Source organism: Furipterus horrens, unplaced genomic scaffold (genome assembly GCF_987537825.1).
Source record: "Furipterus horrens unplaced genomic scaffold, mFurHor1.1.pri manual_scaffold_17, whole genome shotgun sequence".
In the NCBI taxonomy this organism is placed as follows: Eukaryota; Metazoa; Chordata; class Mammalia; order Chiroptera; family Furipteridae; genus Furipterus; species Furipterus horrens.
In genome coordinates this window covers 116,385,781-116,410,095 of record NW_028327187.1, presented here as the reverse complement: position 1 = coordinate 116,410,095, position 24,315 = coordinate 116,385,781, and the positions used below count along the sequence as shown (strand labels likewise).

The following is a 24,315-nucleotide window of genomic DNA, read 5'->3' as shown; positions in this document are numbered from 1 at the left end:
GGCGGCGGGGTGAAACAAGGGGCTGACAAAGGAATCTGGCCGCTGCTGGCGTGCGGCGTGACACCTGCCACATCTGTGTACTGAATGCTTAGCTCTTCGGGGCTCCCAGGGACTAACGTGTACATCACAATGCCCCCCCCCCCCACCCCCTGTCCAGATGTTGCATATCTCCACGAACAGGCTCAGGAAGGCATTAGCTCCAGACTATGCTAACAGCGCCTACACTGACCTACTTCCAGCTCTGTTCCGCAGATCAGCAAAGTGACAAATGCTGGGCACACCCCTGCGGGGCTTCTCAGAAGGGTCCCCTTGCATCTCCGGGCATGAACTTGAGTCAAAGACAGGACCATGACATTGTGGCCCTGCCCACCCTCTCCCACATGAGGGCCGATTTTTTTATGGACCAGGGGAGAAGGGATGGTTTTGGGGATGATTCAAGCGCCCGGACTGACCGGAGGTTGGGGACCCCTGACTTAATGGGGTTTTGTTTTCAGTTTGTTTATTTGTGCTGGAGGACCCACTGAATTGCTATTTTAAGAGTACCTTGTTACTTAGGAAGGTACAATTGTATTAAGTGAAAAAAAAAAAACTAAAAGAGTCAGATCCATTAAGAAGTCATAACTAATACAATTTGAAAGGAAATATGGGTCTTTCTTTCTTTTTAAATATTTTATCTATTTCTAGAGAGAGCGCAACAGAGGGAGAAAGAGAAGGAGAGAAACATCAATGTATGAGAGAGATATATTGATCAGTCACCTGGCCCACATCCCAAGCATGCGCCCCGACTGGGAATCGAACCTCAACCCTTCAGTTCACAGGCCGGCACTCAATCCGCTGAGCCACACCAGCCAGAGCCAGGCCTCTCTTTGTGTACAAGTTTCCGTTTTCAATGATTTTAGTCGAAATGTATCCTGACACAATTTTACCTGCTTTCTACATTTATTTATCCAAGTGGTGTTTCCTTTCTAAAGTGTTTTTACAGGGCAAATAAAAGGGACCACGTCAGGCTTCCGCTGCTCTGTTCCTGCCGGATTTACGCAACGCCCGCCATGGGCGCAGAAGTCTTGTCAAAGCTGGTTTTTTCATGACAACAGACCGACACTGAAAAGAACTTGAAGTGCTTAAACCCGAATGATTGGTCAAGGGTATAGCAGAGATCTCGCGAAGGAGCAAAAACCCTGCCTCGTCTATCCGTTTGTGTAGAGTCTGACAGAAATACATAATTTAGGGGGGGTTGGGGTGGCTTGACATGTGCATATTTTTGAGCTAAATAATTTTATGTAGACCAGCACGTGCCATTGCGTACCCATGCAGTGACAAGAATACCAAGGTGTGCTTCCTATGAATATTTTCCCCCCTCCCTGTTCACAGAGGGACTGCATGGCTTGCTCTGCCCACGGGGCTTTCTGGAGGCAAAGGCAGGTGTCTGGGACCGGTCTCCGCGCACAGTCTGGCGTAAATTATGAAACCTGGATCCTTCCCAAGCCTCCCCAGGCTTTACTGAGCGTGCTGAGGGAGTAAGCAGGTCATGAGAACGCAGTTGGGAACGATGGCCTTGGAGTTGACTCCGACAAATTGAACGGTGACTTTTGCGGGGCGGAGATGGCGCTGCCGGTCTGTGAGTGGGACGTGGGCCCATCTGGTGAACGTGCAGCCACTGGTTACAGTGCACATAGCGCGTGGTCCTGCGGGAGCCGGCATTGTGACTGAGTGAGCCACACGGTCCCCGTCACCACCGAAGGGCTGCCTCAAAATTCCTTCACCCCTCCCCCTTCCCTTCTTTCTGCCCCCACCCTGTCTTCTGCCCCATGTGGCCGAGAGCTGCCCTGAAAGAGAGAGCTGTCTCCCCTCCTCACATCATGTTGTATAATATTCTCGTTCGATACACGGTTTCTCCTTCTCAGGCCCTACTGGGGAAGTGGGAGTCTCGCTTCCCTGTCCTGTCACTGAGGGTTTTCTGGGCTGGGAGGCAGATGCTCCATCACGCCTCACGGGGCCCCAGCAGGAGGGCAGGGATGAGGAGGTGCTCCAGGCAGATGGCCTTGGGCTGTCTCCCTGCTGTCTGTCCACATGCCTAGGGGACCCCCGAAGGGAGGGGCTGAAGAAGAGGGGAGGGGCATTGGGGTGCTTGGGGACAGACAGCTCACGCCCTCCTTCCCAGTGGGCCCCCTCAGCCTGCCCCTAGTCCCGGCGCTCCCTGCCTGCGCCTGCCCTCATCCGCCCGCACCACGGCTGGCCCGGGCTCCAGCCGAAGTGGCCACTGCGGTGGCTCGGTGGCCGCCACCAACAGCACCCATCTCTGCCTGAAAGCATTTCCGCAGTCTCGCCGGCCGCCCACGGAAACAGCACGTTCCCTCCCCAGCTTCTTGCACAAGGTAGCTGAGTGACCTTCAGCTGCTGCTACCCCTGCACCAGCTGCAGAGGGCTGGAGTCACGCCCCGGCCCACGGCACGAGGCTCAGCTAGGGCGTCAGGCTGGCAGGGCCCCGGGGTCCTCACCCCCCAGAGGCCTGGCCCCTGGAGCACGGGAGCCAGTGTGCAGCCAGCTGCAGGGAGGGCGGGGCTCTTCTGAGATTTGCATCACCCCCACCCCTGGGCCCTCTAAGCCTGCAGTGGGTGTCCCTTGGGAGCATGGACACATGGTGGCTTGGGAGTGAAGTCCTGGGGGGCCCAGGACTGATGGGCAACATCCCTGCCCCAGTGCCAGTGGGCACATTCGATGTAAGATAAAGCTTACAACAAGATGGAATGGCCTTGGAGGTGAGAGAGAAGGAGGAGGAAGAAGGAAGGGAGAAAAGAGAAAGTGATAAAAAACAAAAGAGAGACAGTCAGAGAGAGGAAGAAAAGAAGAAGAACGGAAGGGAAAAGAGAGACCCAAGAGGAAGAGGAGAAGAGAGGCAGAAGAAGAGAGGAGAGGAGAGAGGCTGGCACCCCAACCCCGCAGCAAGGACCCCCCGGCCCCTCCATGGGCAGACCCGGCAGCTGCCCTTGTGCAGGGAGCCCCCCTCACCGCTGTCCTTGGAGGCCCCACGCCCGCGTGGAGCTCACGCACTCACCCACTGAGCGCTCCTCCCTCCGCCCAGGGCAGACAGGCTGCTGGCCAGTCCTCCCGCACAGCCAACGGCAGACACTTGACGGCCGATTTCCTCCCCGTAAATAATTGAATTGGTTCTGGGTACAACGAGAGCCAGGTCGGGTGACTTTGGCCCGCCTGAGCCGGGTGCCTGCCGAGCCTGGCGCAAGGCCCCTGAACCTCGCTCGGCGCCTCCCAGCACAGCTGCGGAGCCCACCCGGCTGTGGCCAGGAAGGGCAGAGACCAGATCCTTGGGACCACTGCCCACGGCCACCTCCTCTATTCTGCACTCCTTTTGCCAGACGTCAGCAAAGAGCGGGACGTTATTGCTGAGAACGGGTAGCTTGTGTCTGGACACTGAATGCCAGTCATGGTTGAAGATGCCCTCCCTTATCCCGTCCCTGCCAGGAGAGGCTGTCTGGTGTGTATGGGGGAGGGGACGGTCATCCACCCAAGGGCTCTTGAGCCTTCCCAGCTCTTGCTGCTCCCAGACATCCGATTCGGCCCAGGGAAAGCAACACTGCATAGAAAAGAAGGTCATTGGAGGAAAGCGCGCGTTGCCATAGTGACCGCAAACAGGTGGTTTCAGGCTCACTCGGGAATGACCCACCGCACAACAGATGTGTTGGGGACAGACACAAACGCAGAGCCACCGACCCCCAGAGGGCCTGCCCTAGAGTGTGGGTGGCCCCCTGCTTGCTTCTAGCCAATAGGCTATGGCCGCGGTGAAGATATTTCTGCAGATGTGTCTAATGCCCCAAATTATTCATTTTAAGTTGCTCATGGGACACCTGGAGGGAAACTCTAAAATATCGTTGAGGCACAACCCATGGGACTTTTAAGATGTAAGGTTGTGCGTGACCTTGACCTAGTGGCTCAGAAACACAGGCTATGGCATTTGCTAACACATTTCCCTGCCACTTAAAAAAATTTTATTGTATTTTTTCCATGACCACTTCACCCCGTTACATCCTCGTCCCCCTGCAATGGCTGCACTGTTCCCCACGTCCGTGAGCTTATACCGCTCTCATCTTTAAGCCTTGAAGATTAGATTATTTACTTGAAGTTCTCCTTATCAGCGACTTGCTATTTTCACCCACACTATTCTGGACGCTACCTAAGGCAAATCGGAAATGCTTTCATGCGACTTAGCAGAAGATAGTCTGCTTTGTGCTCCCAGGCATGCGTGTCTGATCAATGCAAGGCAGTTCTCCAGTCCCGATGTAGCCACTGGGGCGTGACCCGAGAAGCGGAGCCTGTCGAAGGTGCAGGTGGGAGATTTAGTGCGAGGCCCTGGCCGAGGCGGCTGTGGGAGCCTGGCTGGGCAAGGACGCGATCGGTAGGGCGGGCGGTGAGGCAGAGGCCGCTGGGACTCTCCCAGAACGGGCCAACATGGTTGTCACCAGGAAGTTTCTTCTCTCACAGGGAAAGCTCAGTCCTGCTCAGAAGGCCTTTTCCCTGACATCGTGAGGCCCGTGCAGATGGTCCCTTGCTTTAGGTCAACTGATTACAGACCTTCTTATTTTTTATTGTTGTTGTATTACAGTTGTCCACCTGGCTGGTTTGGCTCAGTGGATTGAGCGTCGGCCTGCGAGCTAAGTGTCGCTGGTTCGATCTTCCAGTCAGGGCACATCAGAGAAGGAAAACTCTGACTCCAAAAAACCTCCACTGCCTTGCGGCATACCTCTTCAGGGGAAAGGCTAAGGGAGTAAACCCCGACAGAAAATCCGGAGCCGGAGTCCCTAAGGCGGTTTGACGTTGTAGTCAACACCGGCAACTCCTGCGGCGCACCTGAAGCCAAGCTGTATTGACTCCGTCTTTCCCTTGGACCCTTCAGCTGCGAAGAGAGGGGGGGTCTGCTGCATGGGCAACAGCAGACCCTCCATATCACCCTGCCCAGGCTCCGTAGCTTCAGCTTCACTGGAGAGGACACTCCAGCGTCATCGCAAGATGTCGATTCAACACGGGAGGAGACAGATACCGTGTCACTCCCGAGTCGGACTGCACAGCCATTCTCGGCGGTGCAGATAGACTCTTAAGAAGCTACACCATCGTGTCTCGAGACGGACGGCTGCCGACGATTACAGTTGTTTCCCACCCCCCCCCCATGGCTCTCCCCCACCCCTCCTACCTCCCCCGTCTCCCACAATCAATCCGCGCCCAGTTGCCCGTGTCCATGGGTCATTTCTACTAATTCCTTGTGATTACGGACCTTCATCACATCTACAAAACATGTCCTCAGCCTCTCCTGGATTATTGCAGTGGGTTGAGTTGTGTGTGCCCCCTTCTACCTGGAAATAGGGTCTTGGAAGATGAAATCAAGTTCAGAAGATGTTATACTGGATTCGGGTGGGGCCTAAACCCAATGACTTTTGTTCTTAATAAAAGAGAGGAGAGGAGGATTTGGACCACCACGCGTGCACATGCACACGGAAGAAGAGACAGGGATTGGACCATGGCAGGTACGAGACAAACCCCACCAAGCACTGCCGGCTGCGACCCACAGCCAGAAGCAGCAAGAGAGGATTCTTCCCCAGAGCCTTCCATGCGGACATGGCGCTCCTGACACTTGGTTTTTCACCAAACATGAATAGACCTCAAAACTAAAGGCATACGTCCCAAGCAGTAGCTGGCACGCCTCTATAAAAACATAGGGAGCTAGAGGAGAGGCAGCTACCATTTAATATTCTTAGCTTGTAGACAACATCTGTGTGTCCTCGCTTTCTACCATTCTGGGAAGAACTTGAACATTTAAAAATCCACACCAGCCCTGGCGGGTGTGGCTCCCTGGATTGAGCACCGGCCTGCAAACCAAAGGGTCACCGGTTCAATTCCCAGTCAGGGCACATACGTGCCTGGGTTGTGGGCCGGATCCCCAGTTGGGGGCACACAAGAGGCAACCACACATGGGTGTTTCTCTCCCTCTCTTTCTCCCTCCCTTCCCCTCTTTAAAAATAACATCTTAAAAATTCAAACCACATTGGAGTAACCCAGTCATGGGAGGTCTCCGAGGGGATCTCTGCACAGGAAAACTGCCTATGTGATCCTGTGTCCTCATTTCTCACTCCTCACTAGTGTGCTCCTAGGCACTGCTCAGACCACCCCGTGAAGAAAGACAGCCCGTGCCCAGGCAATGGGACCGCTGGCTGCTGGTGTGTGCTGCCCTGGAGGGTCCTTTTTATTCAAAATAGTTATTTCTAGCAATGTGAGCGATTCTCAGGATGACCTCCAAAAAGATTAAAATGTTCTTTCTTGCCCCCCCCACCCCCGCCCCTTAGAGACATTGGAAGAATCGTACACAGCCTGCTCGTATCTCTGATCTTATAGCAGGTGGCCGTGACCTCAGGACAGTGCCAAGCAAAAGGAAGTCCTCGCACAGGTACTGCGTTGTCATCCCTTTCCATTTCACGGTGTGCGCCTTGAATCTGCTAGCTTTGCTCTCTTTCTTTCTTTTTTTTAAAGGCAAATCTATTGAGATATAATTTATACACAGTCATGTTCACCCTTGTGGAGTGTAGTTCGATAAGTTCTGACCACGTCGATAGGCCCCAAATCAGAATACAGAACGGCTTGCTCACCCCAAAATTTTCCCCCGTAATTCTCTACACTCAACGTCTTACTTAATGCCCAGCCCCGGCCACCAATGATCTGCTTCTGGTCCCAGAGGTTTTGTCATTTCCAGAACATCCGTGAGAAGGCTGCGCCTTGAGTCTGGCTCCCGGACTTTGTGATTGGCCTTGGAGGTCCATCCCTGACCTTGCACAGGTCAAAAGCTGTTGGGACTCTGAGAGCCCCACTGTCTGCACAGACTGTAGTTTTGGTCTTTGTTTTTAAGATTCTACTTATTTATTTTTAGAGAGAGAGGGGAAGGAAGGGAGAAAGAGAGGGAGAGAAACATCAATATATGATCGCCCCTCACCATGCTCCCAGCTGGGGACCTGGCCCACAATCCAGGCACATGTCCTGCCTGGTAACTGAACTGGTGACCCTTTGGTTCGCAGACCGGCGTCAATCCGCTGAGCCACACCGGCCAGGGCCAGACTGCAATTTGTTTATCTGATCTTCCCTTCGTGTCCCCTGGGTTGTGCCCAGGTTTTGACAACCACAAATAAAGCTCTTTGCTTGCAGATTTTCATGTGAACCTTTGTTTTCATTTCTTTTGGGTACATGCATAGGAAAGCATTGCTGGGGTGTGTTTGTACATGGCACATATGTGATCTGATCTTATCAGGTGGCTGTTCATTTCATGAAAACAACATCAAAAATGCTTTAGAAAAAAAAAGGCTTTACAAGGACATCAGAAGAAAAGGCAAATGTTCTACCTTCAGGTAGTTTTACCTGTGTTTTTCTTTTCTTTTTATTAGAGAGAGAGAGAGAGAGAGGTCTGTTCTTCCACTTATTTATGCACTCATTGGTTGATTCTTTTATGTGCCCTGACTGGGGATAGAACCCACAGCCTTGGCACATCAGGACAACGCTCTAACCAACTGAGCTACCCCGCCAGGGCTCACCTGTGCTTTTCTTGAACCAGCTGATTTTCTTTGTCAATGTGGTATTGAGTTCCTTATGTGGGAGATGATCTTGTGCAACAACTGTTTATAAAAACCATCCTCCCTTCCGTGGCTCCCTCTCTAGGATGAGTTTTAAACACAAAATGTACAAGTGCAAAGAAAGGGAGAAAAAAAAAATCACCTAACAGCTTTCAATGAAATATAGTTCTCGAGAGAGGGGGAGGGACAGGCTTTTGAAAACTGGAATCTGTTATTTTATAACTGAACAGCCACATGTTATTTGGGAGGGAAACTGTAACTTAAAAAAAAAAAGATTTTATTTATTTATTTTTAGAGAGGGGAAAGGGAGGGAGAAAGTGAGGGAGAGAAACATCCATGAGTGGTTGCCTCTTGCGTGCCCCCAACTGGGGACCTGGTCTGCAACTCAGGCATGTGTGCTGACTGGGAATTGAACCAGCGACCCTTTGGTTCACAGGCCAGCGCTCAATCCACTGAGCCACACCAGCCAGGGCAAAAAATCAGAACTCTTGGTGGTCCCTTGCACTTGGAGTAGAGGCAGGCAGCTCTTCTGCCCTGTTTTGGGACGCTGCTGGCTGGGCGGACTCTGAAATTATTTCCTGAGGAAAAGGAATTATTTCCTGCTAGAAAGTTCACAGCGTCTGGAGTCAGAAGAGCTGGATTTGAGTGGCCTGTGCCCCCTCTGAGTGAGTGTAAGACAGTTTGATGCCCTGGGAGCTGTGCCATCACCTTCCACTGCAGAAGGGACTTCGAAGATGTGACTAAATTCAGAGCCTTGCAATGGGGAGATTATGCTGGATTGCACAGTTGGCACAATCCAGCCACAGGAGGCTGGAAGGAGGCAGAAGAGGAGGTAGGAACAGCTGGATGTGAGAAGGACGAGACCTGAAGGAGGTCCCCTGCCAAGGGACGCAGGCTCTGAACACCCAAGCCCAGAGGATAACACAGGGCGTGAAGCCACGAAGTGCGTGCTAATCTGTTATGGCCGCCCTCTAACCTCTCGGAGACTCAACTTCCTTCCTTTGTGAAATGAAGATGATCATAATGGCACCTCCTCCACCACTTCGAGGTTGCTAGGACAACGGGTGAGGTCATCTTTGAAAATATTTAGGCAACTATAAGAAAACTTTGTTACACAGAAAAAAACAGACTCTATCACCTGAGTTCTTCCTTGGCTCACCAGCATCTGCTCCCATCGGAACGCATCAAGTTGACTGAGTTCTGCTGATGACCTTTTCCCTCTCTGAGCCCAAAGCGGTGGCCAAATCCCCAGCCACCTCTGCTCTGCGGGACTCCATCACCACCCACAAACAAGATGAGCTAGGTGTCTCAAGACAGTCTGTGCTTCTCCATCATTTTTCTCCTCCTTTTTTCTTAAACATGAATAAAAAAGGTATTACTGCCCTGGCTGGTGTGGTTCAGTGGACTGATCACCAACTAACCTGCGAACCAAAGGGTCGCCAGTTCGATTCCCAGTCAGGGCACGTGCTTGGGTTGCGGGCCAGGTTCCCGGTTTTGGGGGTGCGTGAGGGGCAACCGCACACTGACGTTTGTCTCCCTCTCTTTCCTCATCCCTTCCCCTCTCTCTAAAAATAAACTTTACAAAAAGGGTATTATTTTTCTGAAACAAATTTTTTTTTGAAAACACACACTAGTAAAGAAAAAAATTTCCTAGGAAGAAGCTAACAAGCTGTGTGAGGATTCTTGAAACATGCAGTCTCCCAGAAATAATGGTCAGCAAACTTTCTGCAAGAGGCCAGAGGGTAACCGTTAGTGACAATCTGGGGGAGGGGGCTGCCTCAGCCACTGATCTGCTGTCACATAGCAATCCTCAGGAAAGGAGAGGGCACTGTCAGCCAGCAGCCAAGGACCAGGGACTCCAGTCTGCACCTTCCCCTCGGCAGGAAGGGCCCAGGGAGGAATTTCAGGGGGTGGGGGATGGGGGCAGGAACTTGCATGGGGAACTCCTGCAGCTTTGCGGTCACTAACCACTAACTGAAATGTAGCATTTCTGACAACTGGGAACATCCAATGGATGGCAGTAGCATTAACAGTATCCTTAACTTGTTACCAACAGATGTCTGATAGATCTTCAGAGCAGGTTACAATTGGAGCAGGTCTTGTGTGCCCTCATCATTACTCGGAAAACGCAGAAGGGACTAGAATCACCTCTAGTGTTTGCCGTTACAAAGAAGCTATGCCTGACTCAATTAGAATTCTGGAAACATTGGATAACTATTTAAACATAACTGTGGTTTCGTGTGATCCTATGTATTATCGTACTTTTTGTTCATCATTGTGTGCATTTAGAAACTATAGTCACTAAATTGCCTGAAGTCTGAGGCCAAGTTGGCTACAAAGCTCCTCCCTCAGTTTTTTAAGCACTTGAGGCCAGTCTTCTCTGAATACTGGAGATCAAGTGCCTGCCCTCCAGTATTACTGTGAAGATCAAGTTCAAGACTGCTCGTGAACACCCCTGTGCCAAATGCAAGGTGCTTTTGGTGTTCCAATGATGCGAACTGAATGTGCCTTTCCCAATGGGAAAACAAAGCAACAACTCGCACGCATTCGTGTGCTCCGGCTGCCATCACAAAGCCCCGCAGACTGAGGGGCCCCCCAACAACAGCAATGCCGGTCCTCACAATCCTGGAGCCCGTAAATTCGACCACAAGGTGGGGGCAGGCCCGTTTTCTTCTACTTGCAGGAAGACCAGTGGGATTATCCGGACGTTTGCCAACGGGCAAGACAGATTCTGAGCTCACCGGCTTTGTTAGTTACTGAAGAACAGCTGCGTTTGGAATGAGGATTTCCATCATTTTTTCGTACTTTCAATGACTGGCATCTGTCAAGTAATCAAAACAGAAAAAAAGAGGCCTTAAACCAAGTTCAGTTGGGAATTTCCAAGCAGCTAACGACAAGCAGGGCCAGTTGTTTGGTTTTGTTTTGTTTTTTTCTTCTGCGCGGCTACTCAAGAGTGTGCGGTAGCCGAGAGCTGCGTCCGGGTAAAGCCTAAAGCTGTATTGCTGTCAACTTGTTATTTACTTTCCAAATCTGAATGACTGAGCAAGGCGAAAGGAGAATCAATCAACCACAATGTGACCCTACAGGCGGAAAAAACGCCGCGCTGCCTTCAGCAGGCGGTGGGGGAGGGGAAGCACGTGTAACCGGGGCCGGGTTGCATCATGAGCTCGCTCGGGTTTTCTCCTGCGCCCTCGGTTTTTCGGTTGCATGTCAAACCTCTCAGCGTCAGCCCGCTCCAGCCCAGGCAGCCCGGGAGCAACGAAGGGCAGGCTCGAGGGAAGGCCCCGGCACGTCCTTTTGGGGGGCCCTGAAGGGCGCTGATAGGTAATCAGACACAATCGGTTCTGCTGATTCACGAGTATGGAGGCTGTGTAAGTGTGTGTTTTGTATTGCTGTGCTCTAGCATAATGGTGTAGCCACGGTCGTCTTCCATCATTGACGTTTTACAGCCATCTGTGGCGGGGTGATCTCTAGGTCCGCCTTTCCGACGGGGGACCAGCCCCTAACAAACTCACCTCGGGACCCCTCCCCCCAGCAGGCAGAACAGCAAACGGTTCAGTGTCCCAGAAAAGAACCAGGGAGGGTGCACTTGGAAATGCTGCGTGTCCTGGGCGCTTAGCGCGAAACTCATTAGACACCAAAGGGAGGGGCCCACTTATTTAAAATATTCAACAAAGCCGACCCCAAAGGTGCGGGGCGTGGGGTGGGGTGGGCGCGGGTATCGGTGTAATTGAATTAAGGCCACCGGGGCTGGGCAGTTGTCACCAAACTGGAGGGGAGGAAGGGACGCTGGGGACTGGGGCGCTCCAGGGCTGGGACGAGTAAGCCATTGCCACATAAAAGCGCTTGGGAAGGGCCCGAGGTACGAAGTCTGTGGGTGGGGGTGGGGATAAGGGTGAGGGGAGGTGTTCCCCCCAATCCCCGGAGCCCCCACATCCCACCTCCTGGCCTCCACTCGCGTGTCGTGTCTGAGTTTCCTTCTCCCCAAGCATTTGTGGCTCTAGCCAGGAGGCGTTTTGCGAACGTGGAGGCCCCCACTTTTTGGGGGAGGGTAGAGACCATTGGGTGTCCTCATCAAGGCCACCGATTTTGAGGGCGTTGCCCGCTCGGGCAGGTTGCGGGGGTTCTGTTAGCGTAGTTGGGCAGCTTTTCCTTTGCGGTGGGGGAGGGTAACTCTCTAGGACTGGCCCGGGTTCCCTTGTCCTTTGGAAACCTGGGGGTGGGGGGGGTGGCCCGGGTTCCGGTCCCCTCCGGGTCGTGGGGGAAGGGCTGTGCCTGGGACTTGGGGGGGCGGGTAAGCCCGCGTTCCCTTCCTGCCCCCTGGAGGCCACGGGAAGGGACGGGGTTCGGAGCAAGTAGGCAGAGGTCCGGGTTCCCCTCACCCACCCTAGGCGTGGGGACAGGGGCGCGCTGGCGGTGAGGGTCTGGTCAGGGTCGCAGGTTCCCCTGCAGTCGGAGAGGGGCCGGACTGGGACGCGGGTCGTCCCCGCAGGCCCCGGGGGAGGAACTGCGCTCGGGCGCGGACTCGGCCCCGTCGCCGTGGGGGAGGGGCAGGCCCGGGGTCCCTATCCTCCGTGAGGGACGGGCTGGGTTGGGCCTCGGCCCCCCCGGGGCGCAGGGGCGGGGCCGATGGCGACGCTGGGGCCCCCCTCCCTCGGCTTGGGGCTTGGGGGAGGGGCGGGGCGGGCCCGCCGAAGCGGCCCCTTTGGCAGTCCTCCCGGCCGGGGTCGGCGCTCTGGCGGCGGCCGCTCCCCCCGGAGGTCACTGCCGGTGCCGGTCCCTCCCGCCGTCCCGCCCTCTGTCGCCGCCGCCGCCGCTCCCGCCCCGCCCCCCCCCAGCGCCCACTCTCCGCGCTCCGGAGCGAGGAGCCGCCCGCGCCCCCGCCCCGCCGCCGCCGCAGCGCCTCGGCCGCCATTCGGCACCGAAACTTTCCAGCGCCCGCGCCTCTCGGGACTCGGCGGCGGCGGCGGGGCGGGGGCGGCCGGGGGCGGCGCGCTGCTGCTCCGGGGCGCCGGGCCCTCCTCGGCCGCTGCTCGGCCTGGCTCGGGGGCGGCCAGCAGGGGGGTGCTCGGGCGCGGCGGCGCCCCACAAGTTGCCCTGCCTGCGGCGAGGTGAGTGCGCGGGACCGGTCGGGTGGGGGGCGCAAACTTCTCGGGCGCCCACGCGCTCTGCCCGCCGCCGGGGCCCTGGAGGGGCAGGTCCCCAACTGTCCCCGGGGCTCGGGCTGGGGTGCGGCGCGCTCCCTGCAGGCTGAACAATACCCCGATGTGGCCGCTCCCCAAAGTGCCGGCGCGTGGGGCTCGAGCGGAGGCGAGGGGGGCTCCTTTGTTTTGGGGAGGAGGCGGCGGCCGGTAAGTTTGCGGAGGCGCTGGGTCTGCCCCCCGCCCCTTTGTCTGCCGCGCCGGGGACCGGTGGGCCAGTGTGCTGCGCCGCGGGCTCCCCCGTGGGGGAGGGGAGCCCCATTCATCCCGGGGCTCCGAGCGGCCTGCCGCGGACCCGGGGAGTGAGTGCCGGGGGAGGGAGGCCCCGCGGCCGCTCCGTTTCCAAGGCGCAGAAACTGTCAAGGAAGTCCGGAGCCCCCAGGCCGGAGCTCAGGGGACGGGCTGGGGGCGCCCTCGGTGGGTGGGGGGCGCCCCTGTTCTGGCGCGGCCCGGGAGAGTGCAGACCTGTTGCTCGCGGGCTCGGGGGAGGGGTGACCCCCAGATCCGCTTCCTGGGTCCTCCTTCCTAGGGGACTTTCCCCACTGGGGCCCAGTGCTCTGAACGAGGTGGGGGTGGGGGAGGTGCGTCTTCGGGCGTCGGTGGCCGGGGCGTTTGTGACAATTTGGAGTCTCTGGAGGCCCGCCCGCGCCGGGGTGGGGCCTGGGCTTCCTGCGCGTGGCCTGTGCACCGCCCGGCCTGGCGGGGGCTCGCTCCCTGGCAGCCCCGCGCTCCCCGACTCTCCCGCTCCAGTGCATCGGAAATTCCAAAAACTTACATGAGTCGGAGTTGCCTTTTCCCCATCAGTCGGTGAGGTTGTGGACCAGAACCCCAAAAGGAACAAAAACCCACCCCTGTCGCATCTGCTGCTGTCGCTCCTTTGCATTGTGACATGTGGCTTGACCTGACTTGGGGGTGTTTTTCTCTCCTGATGCCTCGCGCGAATCCCTGGTTTAACCTGCAGGCGGAAGGGCTGACTCCAGACCCAGACCCGGAGGGGAGGGACCCTGGGCTAAGGTCCCAAGCCTTGGCCTCGGAGGTGCCAGTGGCCGTGAGGATTTTGTGAAAAGTTTAGTCAGTCATTCCAAGAAAAGTCGAGATTAGGAAGGGGAAAAAAAAATGTTGAGTATGCAGCAGTTAAGACTTTTAAGATGATGTTTTTATTATAAAGGATATTAACGTGTGAAATGTGCTGCAGGTTTTAGTGGAAAACCGCGTAGCCGAGTAATCACGAATAAAGTTAGGTTCATCTCTTGACCCACTTAATAAAATGGCCCCTCAAGGGGATTCCGGCTCTCACGTGGCCACAACCTGTGTGACAGAAATGGGGGGGTTTTTGGTGTTTTATCCGGCGGTGCGTATTTTGCCCCCTTGGTGGGCTCTGTGGCTTCTGCCCTGTGAGTAGTTTTAGAGAAGAAATAATAATGATAGTCACCTTATGGAGATATTGGAAAGGGAATGTTTCAGAATTGGGAGTCTTCTGATCAGTTGTGTCAGTAGCGTGATTAAATGCAACAGCATTTTAGTGAGGAAGTCCCTCCCCTTTCCTAGTGATGGATAAATAGTCATTAAAAAATGGACCCAGGTACCCTGCCAGGCCCGCAGGACACCAGAAGCAGGACAGGCCCCACGTGGGATGGCAGGGGCGGGGGGCAATCGCCAAGAGCAGGGCGCGTGTCACTGGAACCTGGGGGGATGATCCTGTACATTTATCCAGGCATCATCAACACCCCCACTTAATCTGCCGAGACTGATCCCTCCTGAGAGTTGGGGGTCTGGGTAGGGAGAGTGCCTAGTGTCTTCATGGGATGCGAATCTCCCTTTCATCCGTGGGAGCTGCAGTTTGTCACGTGTGTGGTGGCATCCTGGGTCGTCCTCAGGGCTGTGGGGAGAGGCTCAGTGTGTAGCCCTCAGGGTAGCAGTCAGAGCCCTGCAGTCCAAGCCCGCTAGGACAGGGGACGCTTGGCCAGCAGAGCAGGCTGTGCCCTTCCTCATGTGGCCTGAACCAGTGAAAGGGACTGATCGGCCAGGGCCTGCTCCAGCATCGACCTTGAAGTCCTGCACCTTTCTGAGGGCCGTTTCCTGTGCATCTGAAAACATCAAGGGGAACTGAAATCAAGGTGCTCGCTGGGCGGGCGGCGTGAGGATGGAGGAGGACGCTTGCGTGAGTTGTGGAAAGTGATAAAGGCCCCTGTAAACTTTGCCCTCTGCTCTTGTGCGAATAGAAGGATTGTCTGTATGGAACTTGAATGCGATGCCCCGAGGAACTTACAGGCACCAGCACCCCATTCGGAGCTATTATTATTTCCTGTCTACCACCGATGCTGAAAGATACTAAGTAACCTGCTGATACGTAGTGTGTGTGGGGGTATCGCTCATTCCCAGAGCCTCCTCATAAGCAAGGTCTTCGCTAGTATGAATTTTCCCATTTGGAGAAAAAAAGCCCTGAAATTGACACACAACATACTCAGCAACCAGAATCTTCATTAATATCTCTTTGTACATACATGTCCAGAGAATCAGGAAATGCCTGCCACAGTTGAGTGATTGTTTTCCTCTATGGTTCTGTTGTCCTAGACGGCAGCCACTGAACACATGTGCATATTTAGATTCAAGTTCGTTAAAATTCAGGGAAATGAACAATTCTGTCCTTTGGATCGTGACAACCATGATTCCTGTGTTGGAATGTGGCCACTCGCCACCATATTGGGTGGCACAGAACTTATGGCAGGTGCATGGGAGGGGCTGCAATGATACATTAATGAAGAAAAGGATGTAGCTCTGCCCAGGTGGCTCAGTTGGTTGGAGCGTTGTCCCTACACTAAAAGGTTGCCGGTTCGATCCCCAATGAGGGCATGTATGCTAGGTAGTCAGACAGTGTTTCTCTCCCTCTCTCAAAGTCAATAAATACATCCTCAGGTGAGGATTTACAAAAAAAGGAAAAACAATATAGTTTTGCTGGGGGGCGGGAGGGGAGAGGCCGTAAGAGTTTGAAGTACTTTACATGTGGACTTCACAAAAATAAAAAGTAAAGAAAGGAAGGAAACGCCCCTGAAATTCACCTAGCAATTTACCCAGGAAAGTGATTTCAGCGAAGGGATTCAGCTGTGGTTGTAGAGTGAGCTGCTTTGCAGTCATTTTGCATCATAACACCAGAACGCTCTGCTGGAGGCCCTCACTGACTGCTTCACCTTGGGCAAGGCATTCAGTGTCTTCCCGCCTCAGTTTCCCCCTCTGCAAACCGGTGCAGAAGGTGGTGAGCGTGCCTTGGGATGGTTGGAGCCCCAGGGGTCACCGTCCTTGAGGCGCGACCGGGAGGTAGACTGAATCCCAGGGTTCTCAATCCTTACCTGCTGGGGCTCCCCAGGGCTCTCCTCCCCTGGAAATTTAAGTCCTGAGTATTAACATTCAGTCACTCAATGTCAAAGTCTTTCCTATAGAAATGCTGACAAGGAATCCTCCCAACAAAGTTAAGACTTCACAAGAGTCAAAGCATTTTTTTCAAAAACAAAAAAATGGCTGAGTGCTCTTGTTTCCTGTCCACCAGGTCCCTGAGCCAGGATGCTATTTTTATTACTTTTGCATAGATCTGTGTGTGTGTTTGGATTCTTTTATTTTTATTTTTATAGCAACAGGTTAGACATTTCACTTGTAAATGAGGATGGAGGAAAGACCCACCTTGGTATGCGTGTGGGTTGAGTTCCCAGATCCCCCTCGCGCCATTGGCCCTCATGTTTCTTCATCTCAGGACTCTGGGTGACCTTGGGCTGGAAGGATTTAAACCCCTGGGATGGCCAGGATTCTGTTGGGAGAAGGGTCCTGCAGAGGGAGGCCAGGTGCAGAACACCCACGTTGCGTACATCCCGGGCACCAGAAATTCGGAGTCTCAGTTCCCTGGGGACTCCCAGCTCAAAGCTGGGGCTGCCCCTTTCCCAGGAACACCTGAGGGGGTCCCCCCGGGGCATCCCCATCCTGGGGCCCCATGTGAGGCTGAACCCTGAGTCGGGTGCGAGGTGAGCCTGGCCGCGTTCACCCCTTCTTTCCCACCGGAAAAAGAAAGGGTGCTACATCCCAGAAGTTACAATTTCCCCCCCACAGACATTTTAAAAATAGTTTCCATCAGGAAGCAAGATTACAGTCGTTTTGTAAACTTTTTTTTTTTTTTAAGTTGGGAAGATAAACTTTTCCCCCCCGTAACTATTTTTAGTGTGAAGGAGGTCACTGGCCTTGGAGCAGAGGCTTGACATGACTCGCCCCGCGGGCCCTGCCCTCCCTGGCCCTTCCCTCCGGTCCGTCCTGTGCCCGGGGCTGATGAATGCACCGCACTGGCCACAGTGACCGGAGGAGAACCCCTAAAACTGTGATGAAAGTGGGGTGTGGGAAAGTCAGCAAGTTTATGATGGACAAGGAGGGCCTGCCTGGCCTGAGAAAGAGTTTAAAACCCAAGGGAGGAACGCAGCCATGGAGGGATGTGCTCTCTGGGTGGCTTCTTGACCAGGGAGCAGGGGACTTGACTGAAGGCGGGGGTGGGGCGGGGGTCTGTGCATCCTTGTGTTTCTGTAGCGCCTACTATGTCACTGAAGATGAGTGCCGGCCCTGGAAGCCGCCAAAACTCTGCCTTGAGCAGATGTCACGTTCTCACGGGAGACAGTTTGCCCGGCTCCCGTTTCCTTTGCGTTGGCTGGCTCTTGGCGGACAGGACCGGAGTTGGAGGGGGGGCATGTGCTGTGCACATTCTAGAGAAAAGAGGAGCGCCGAGGGGGTGGGTATGTATTGAGATTGTGTTCTCAACATTGAACTCTAGAATTTTGCCGTCAATGAATGGTTCCAGTTGGGGGCAGTTTGGGTTCCTACTGTCCAGGGGCATTCGGCAATGCGTGGGAGATATTTTTGGTTGTCACGATTTGGGGGCGGGGGAGGGGGTGCTCCTGGCCTTTGGGGTCTCCTCAACCTCCTGCAATGCATGGGACAGCCCCCGCCCCAGATAATGACCAACTGCCAATGGCACCCAGGTGGGCAAACCACCCCTGATGGTACAGTCAACTCTACAGGCGTGTTTTGGGCAAGGTCAGTGGATCCCAAGGAAAAATACAGGGGTGTGTGTGTGTGTGTGTGTATCTCAAGGTCTGTAGTTCTTGAGGCACCTGTGTTTTGGGGGTCCGGGCACACTTTGGGGTGCTCACGGAAGGTGGGATGTAGTGAATGGACTTGGAAGGCCCATAGAAACCGGGCCAGGAGGGGTGGGGGCAGGAGAGGCTGGTAGTTGACTAAATGCTCTCCCTCAACACAGGTGTTTTGGGGCCCCAGACTCATGTGCACCTCGAACGCATGTTTCTTGACGTCTTTCTTTTGGTTTTGTTGATGTCATGGTGGAGTTCCTGCATCTTATTGTGGGTCAGCTTCTTGATGGCATTGGGATTTATTAGGGAACAAAACTTGCCTCGTGTTTTTGTGGCCCCCCCTCTGTGTCCCCAGCCACATGGCGGTTAACCTGGATCTGGGGTCACCCCACCAGCGTGTAGGGGGCTCAGGAGGGAGCAGGCAAATTGAGGAGAGTTTTTGCCATTTACAGGACTCTGGAAACGGCTTCAGTCTATGCGTGCCTGCGATTGGGTGGGTAGGCTGCTGTTTGGGACAGGTGGGCGTGATGTGCGTTTTCCTTGTTTGAGCCCACTCCCGGGGTCAGCAGGCCTCATCCTGCTGTGAGCCAGGGTTCTCCTGAGCCCTCCAGCGGCTTCGGGTCCTGGTGAGCCCCAGAGGACTGCCAGGCATAGGCAGGGCTGGGGCCTCTGGCTGGCTCCCGGCGGTTGTGGGCCGGTGGCCAAGCACTGAGGCAAATCCGTTATCATCTCGTGGAGAAAGGGAGACACAGTAACCTTTATTTCTCAGGCGTGTGTTCCGGGAGATGGGATTATCATCATGCTTGGGGCCCTGTGTGCTTATCATTTTCCTCCACTGTGCAGTTGGGAGTTGGATGTGGAAATGTATCTTTATTAGGACTCTGGATGGAAGGTCTCCAGCAATGACTTTCTTTTCATATCTTTTCTTTTCCCGGGAAGTTAAATTTCAGGGCTGACAAGTGTGTATATGCATCTATACACACACACATGCATGTGTGTTCTAAATGACTGTGTAATCGATGATGAATTTCAACGCATGCGTAGATTTGTGTGACCGTAGGTTCTGTCTCAGCCCAGACCTGTCCTCCTGAGGTTCCAGGATTGCCACCCTCTCCCTGCCTGATCCGGGAAACCCCATCAGCTCTGCTCCCCTGCCCTCGAGATCACACCTTCGAACTCAGGAGAAACTCCCAGCGGTGAGTCCTCCACTCTTCCAGAACCTTCCTTGACACATAGACGTCACGCTTTGGCACGCTGGAAGCACGGGGCTTTCCTCAGAACGGATCTGCACTGTGGGTAGCACGAAAAGCAAGGAAAAGCGAAACTGATCACTTCCTGATATGTGTAAGAAGCCAGAGTGGAAAAGTAACAGCTGTTTCTGTGGGGCTGCCAGCGGCTGGGTCATCTTTGGCAGGCCCTTCCTGCTGCCAGCTCAGTTGAAATGGGATGTGTTTTGATGCCCTTTCAGAGACTTGTTTCCCGAACCTTTCAAAAGACACTTAATAAGTAAAATGTAGCAGATTAAACGCATCCCTGCGTAATGATCTGAATGTCAAACAGGCTCAGAAATCAAGTATTTGCATTAGTTGGCTGTACATGGTAAGGGAGAATTTCTGTCTAGGTTTCTGGGTGGTTAACCTGCATTTCGCTTTGGGCCATCATTTCCGCTTTTTGTGATCTGATAAGGAATGGCATGTTTTCCGGAAGACTTCCTTGACCTGGCGGTTTGGCTCCTGGGGCAGTCTGTCTGCGTGGGGGATGTCTTCCACCTGTGCGTCCCCATGTGGCCTGGGGAGGTTGATGAGCTGACCTGGAGGCTGCTCCCACCGCTCCCTTGTGAGGGTTTCATTTAGAAAAGGGATTCTGCACTGCTTAAATGTGGGTTAGAGGTGATGGTGGATGGGAATGGAAAGTGTAGGTAAACTGAGAGTTACTCATGTTGCATGCTTTGGCTAGCATAGTCCCATGATTAAAATAAGCAATACTTAACATTGGTAAATTAATTGCATATTTTAGTAGAGGAAAAAAGCAAACAAACATCAGTTCAGAAGACACGTGGGTTGTTGCCTGCCTGGGATTAATTCTTATGAGTCTTGTAGTTCCCCGGTCTCATGAGACCCTGTGAAATGATCAGAAACGGTGCTCATGGCCAAGTTTCTCCTTTTTTAAAAATTGATTTTAGAGAGAGGAAAGGAGCGATGGATAGATACAGAAACATCAATTTGTTGTTCCATTTATTTATGCATCATTGGTTGATTCTTGTATATACCCTGACTGGGGATCAAGCCTGCAACCTTTTTGTTACGGGATGACGCTCTAACCAATTGAACTACCCAGCCAGGACCACAGTACTTAGTCTTGAAGACAGCATCTGCCTTGGATCCCTGTCATTTTTCCTGGGAGCTGGCCGTGGCTGTTGCTAAAAAGAACACGTTTCTTGCTTGTTCCCCTTCGGCCTGGAATGTCGCCTTTCTGGAAGTCTTGATGCCGGGCGTAGCCAGAGGACAGAGGCAGGGGCAGCCCAGGGCCCTGGCCCCCAGTCTGGTCACCATCCCGCTCCCTAGGACATGGAGAGCATGCCCAGGTGCCCAAGGGCTGGGTCCCCAGTGGCAGCTGTGTTGGAGCACGGCTGGAGGACACTGTGCCCTCTTGGTATCATCAGCTTGTCCCGTTGGGCCTTAGCCTCTGTGCCAACAGCCAGTACTGTTCAGTTCTGGAAACCGTTTCCTGCTTGCGTGAACCTCCCGGTAGATGGAAGTATGGGCCAAAGACCGCTTACTGTCCAGGACGCCGTTGTACTCTGGAATCACCAACGACAGACGCAGGAATGCGGTACGCCCACGTAGGTCCTCAGAAGCAGTGGAGAAAGATTCAGTACAGCTGAGCTGTGTGTGACGGCCCTGGTGCCACAGTACGGGCGATTCTCGGTCCTAACCGGGCCAGCTGGGACCCTCCAGTTGTCCTGTCACCTGGACATCTGCGAAGGGCACCGGTGACAAGCTGGAGGAGCGGGGTCTGATGCTGAAGCCCCGTGGTGCAGCGAGGTATGTTGGAGAAGAACACACGTGGCAGGGGGGTTGCTGAGTGATGTATCTGACAGAAGCAGCTGCGTAGACCATCGATGTCCCTACCCCGTGGTTTCTTCGGGGGACAGATGAAACGCGGGTCCCTGCCTGAGGTTCTTTTTCCAACAGAATCTTAGCGGGCATTTCAATCCCACGCAACTTGAATGCCAGCGCTGTGTTGGTCGAGACTCGGTGTCCGCAGTTACCCACTTGAAAACCACGGTTGCCAGTGTCTGACCGTCGCACGTTGGTCTCCGAGACCCGGTTTGGTGTTACTGTTCATTTGATTGTGGAAAAAGACCTCATGAGGCTTGTCTTTGTGAGACACACGGGAGATTCTATGCTAGTGCGAACCATTTCTCAAGGCGTGGGTAGGGTAGAAGCTCCATAGAGCCTGGGCAGAGGAGCCGCGTGAGAGAGGCCCCCAGCTCAGAGGTCAGGGGAAGGAGAAGTTATGACCCGCCGTGTGTAGTATGTGGCGGAAGTGCTTGTAGACCCGCGGGGGCAGTGGAGTCGCCTGGGAATGTCACGGGCCTCTGAGTGCATTTCTTTGAAAGCAGTAGTCTCAGTGGTATACGTGTGAGAAGCATTGGCAATGAAAAAACATTTCAGAGAACATGGCTCATGGACCTGGTGGGGCCAGGGGTGACGATAAGGTCCTTGAGTGTAAGTGGGACACAGACGGATTCCCTGTCCCCTGCTTCAGCGGCCACACTGCATGCGTGCGTGTGTGCACGTGTGTGCACTAAGCGACGGAGATCTATCAGTTCAGGATCATGCTGCAGGGCTACAGCTGCTCGTGACGTGACGCAGGGAGCAAAGAACACGCATTAACGGGGTGCTGTGCCCATTTGGGGCCTGCGGCTCTGGCCTGTTTTTAAAGCTGAGAAACCATTTGTGTTTTCGATCCCGATGACGGTATCTCGGTTGCAGGTGCATGAGGAAACTTCGCCACACTGCTGAGCTTTTTAAGCATCTGGTGACTGCAGAGGGGGTTCATGCAAACCTGACTGTGTCTGTAAATCCCTGCTTGCATCGATGCACTCCCTCCGGCGCTCGGAACCGGGCTTTGTGTGGGAGAAGCGCCCGCAACTGGAAAAGACCGTGACAGGAGAGGGCGGGCACCAGGTTCCCGCAGAGTCTTTAGGAGCCTGCGATCTGGCAGAGTATTGGTTCTCTCTTTTCCAGAGACGCAATTCTTCACCATGGTCATTACTGGTTTTTTTTTTTCTGCATCCCACCTTAGAGGCTTTTAAGCGAGAAACCTGTCCCTTTCGTTCATGCTCTTGCTGGTGTTACAGTCGCTGATCACAAAGCTTGTCTTCACAACGCCGACCACGCTGCAGGCTGTGGACGTGAGAGCCAGCCCGCTGGATGAGCCCTTTGCTAAAGGTTTAGGTTTCACAAGAACCTAAATGTCTCCTGTAAGGAGCCCCTGTGTTTCCACGCCCACCTTCTTGTTGGTGTGTTTCACTCGACGTGATTGATATGTTGGCTTTGTGTATAATTTTCGGTGTTCGCACCTATTTTTGCTTTTGTGACTCTTAAATTTGCCGGAAAGCTTTGTGTATAAAAGAAAGGGAACAGTTGTACATTTCTAAGTAGCACAAGACACCGAGTGTCACGTGTCATTGATGCTAGTCAAGATCTGCCAGACGCTTACTGCCTGTCCTTTGGTAAACTGGAATATTTATCGCCTGGTTTAAAATAAATTGCTTCTCTTTATGGTAATATTCAGAAGGCACTTCCTGTGGCGATAGAACAGAAGCAGGAAGTCAAAGTTGGTGGTGTTTCTTTTTAACGCTGACCCTTGGATATGTTTATTGATTTGAGAGAGAGAGAGAGAAATTTTGATGTGAGAGAGAAACATTGATCGGTTGCCTCCTGTATGTACCCTGACCAAGGATTGAACCCAAACACTTTTTGTATTTTTTTGGGGGGGGCGGCGCATGTACGGAATGACGCTCCAACCAATGGAGCCACCTGGCCTGGGCAGAAAGTCAGATTGGTTTATCATCCTATCATGCACATTTGTCTTCTCTCCAGAGACCAGGGAGCTCCAATTACACGTTGACTTAGGATTGTCTGCCCCTGACTTAGGATGATGTGCCCCTGCTGTGCCCCTGGGAGAGGAAAAAATTTCCATGAAGCATTTCGCCTTCACGCAGCAGCCTGCCCCGGGCTTGACGTCCCGTTCCAGGCAGGTCAGCCAGACACCAGGGAACGGCTGTGACTCCGAGCCGGAAGCCTGTCACATCACAACCCTAATAAACGACCGTTTGATGACTTGCCGGCCAGTTCAGAGCTGTATCCCAGAGAACGGCCGCACATGGAGCCCGTTCTCAGGGGCCCTCACCAAAGTTGACTTTGTTTCTCCCCTGCATGCCAGGTACACACAAAGGACAGAGGTGTGTGTGTGTGTGTGTGTGTGTGTGTGTGTGTGTGTGTGTGTGTGATTTCTGGGAGCTAGGCCTGGGTGGATGGAGCAGGGGGGAGTGGAGGAATCGGGGGACCAAACAGCAGAAGCCGCCAGAACGTTCAGTCTCTGGGTACACTAAGCTTCGACAGAATGGAAAAACAAACGCATTTATAGCATTGTGGAAGGACCATTTACATAATTTACATCAGGGAAGGCAGTTACTTCTCCTTAGGAAGATTGGGTTATTAAAATGAGCTATCTTCATTTTTTTTCCTCCACACAAATAAAAAACCAATTTTAGCTCAAATAATTGTATGTGAAGCTTTATAATTGGAATCTGTTTTGAAGCGAGCAAAAGGATAGAACCCTTGGTTAATTACATTAGTCGACTCGAACTAAATATAGAATAAGATTAGCTCATGGAAATACTTCATTTTTATCTCAGTTAGTACAGCTCATATTTCTAGCTACATTTTGTAATTTTCTAACCATCCTGGGCATGTTTTTCAGGAAAGCGAGTTGAAGTGAGACTAGATGTTTTCATTATTTCCCAACTCGTGTTTAGCTATCAAATGGCGCACAGAATAAGCTGTCTTTTGTGAATATTAATTTCCTCGGTATATATGTTATCTTAGAGACCCACACAGAAGCATTTGTCTGCCATCATAGACTGGTGAGCTAGGGGTCCCATTTTTCTGCATGGCGTTTGCTTTAAGGGAAGTTTGGACGTGATTCGTAACATAGTTCACTATCTAAGAGAAAATGTTCAACCTTCTTCCAATTTCCTGGCGTGTTTGCTTTTGCACTGACTGTTCTATATTTGGACAACAAATGTATTTTTCTGTATGGCTTTCTGATGGCCCAGATGGTCATTGGAGTGGAATTTCCTTC

At 53.4% G+C, this 24,315-nt stretch overlaps 1 protein-coding gene across 4 annotated transcripts in view; it reads left to right on the top strand.

The window, feature by feature from the left end:
- Window positions 1–10,763: 10,763 nt before the first annotated feature.
- TBL1X (transducin beta like 1 X-linked) overlaps window positions 10,764–24,315 on the top strand; it is a 98,961-nt gene continuing 85,409 nt past the window's right edge. Inside the window, exon 1 of one of the 4 annotated variants that reach the window (XM_090264487.1) lies at window positions 10,764–10,946. The gene's annotated coding sequence lies outside the window, so the exon portion shown is untranslated. Of the gene's footprint in view, window positions 10,994–12,620; window positions 12,734–19,055; window positions 19,137–24,315 lie in introns of those variants that run through there. The other 3 variants (XM_090264486.1, XM_090264485.1, XM_090264488.1) reach the window with 3 other exon arrangements.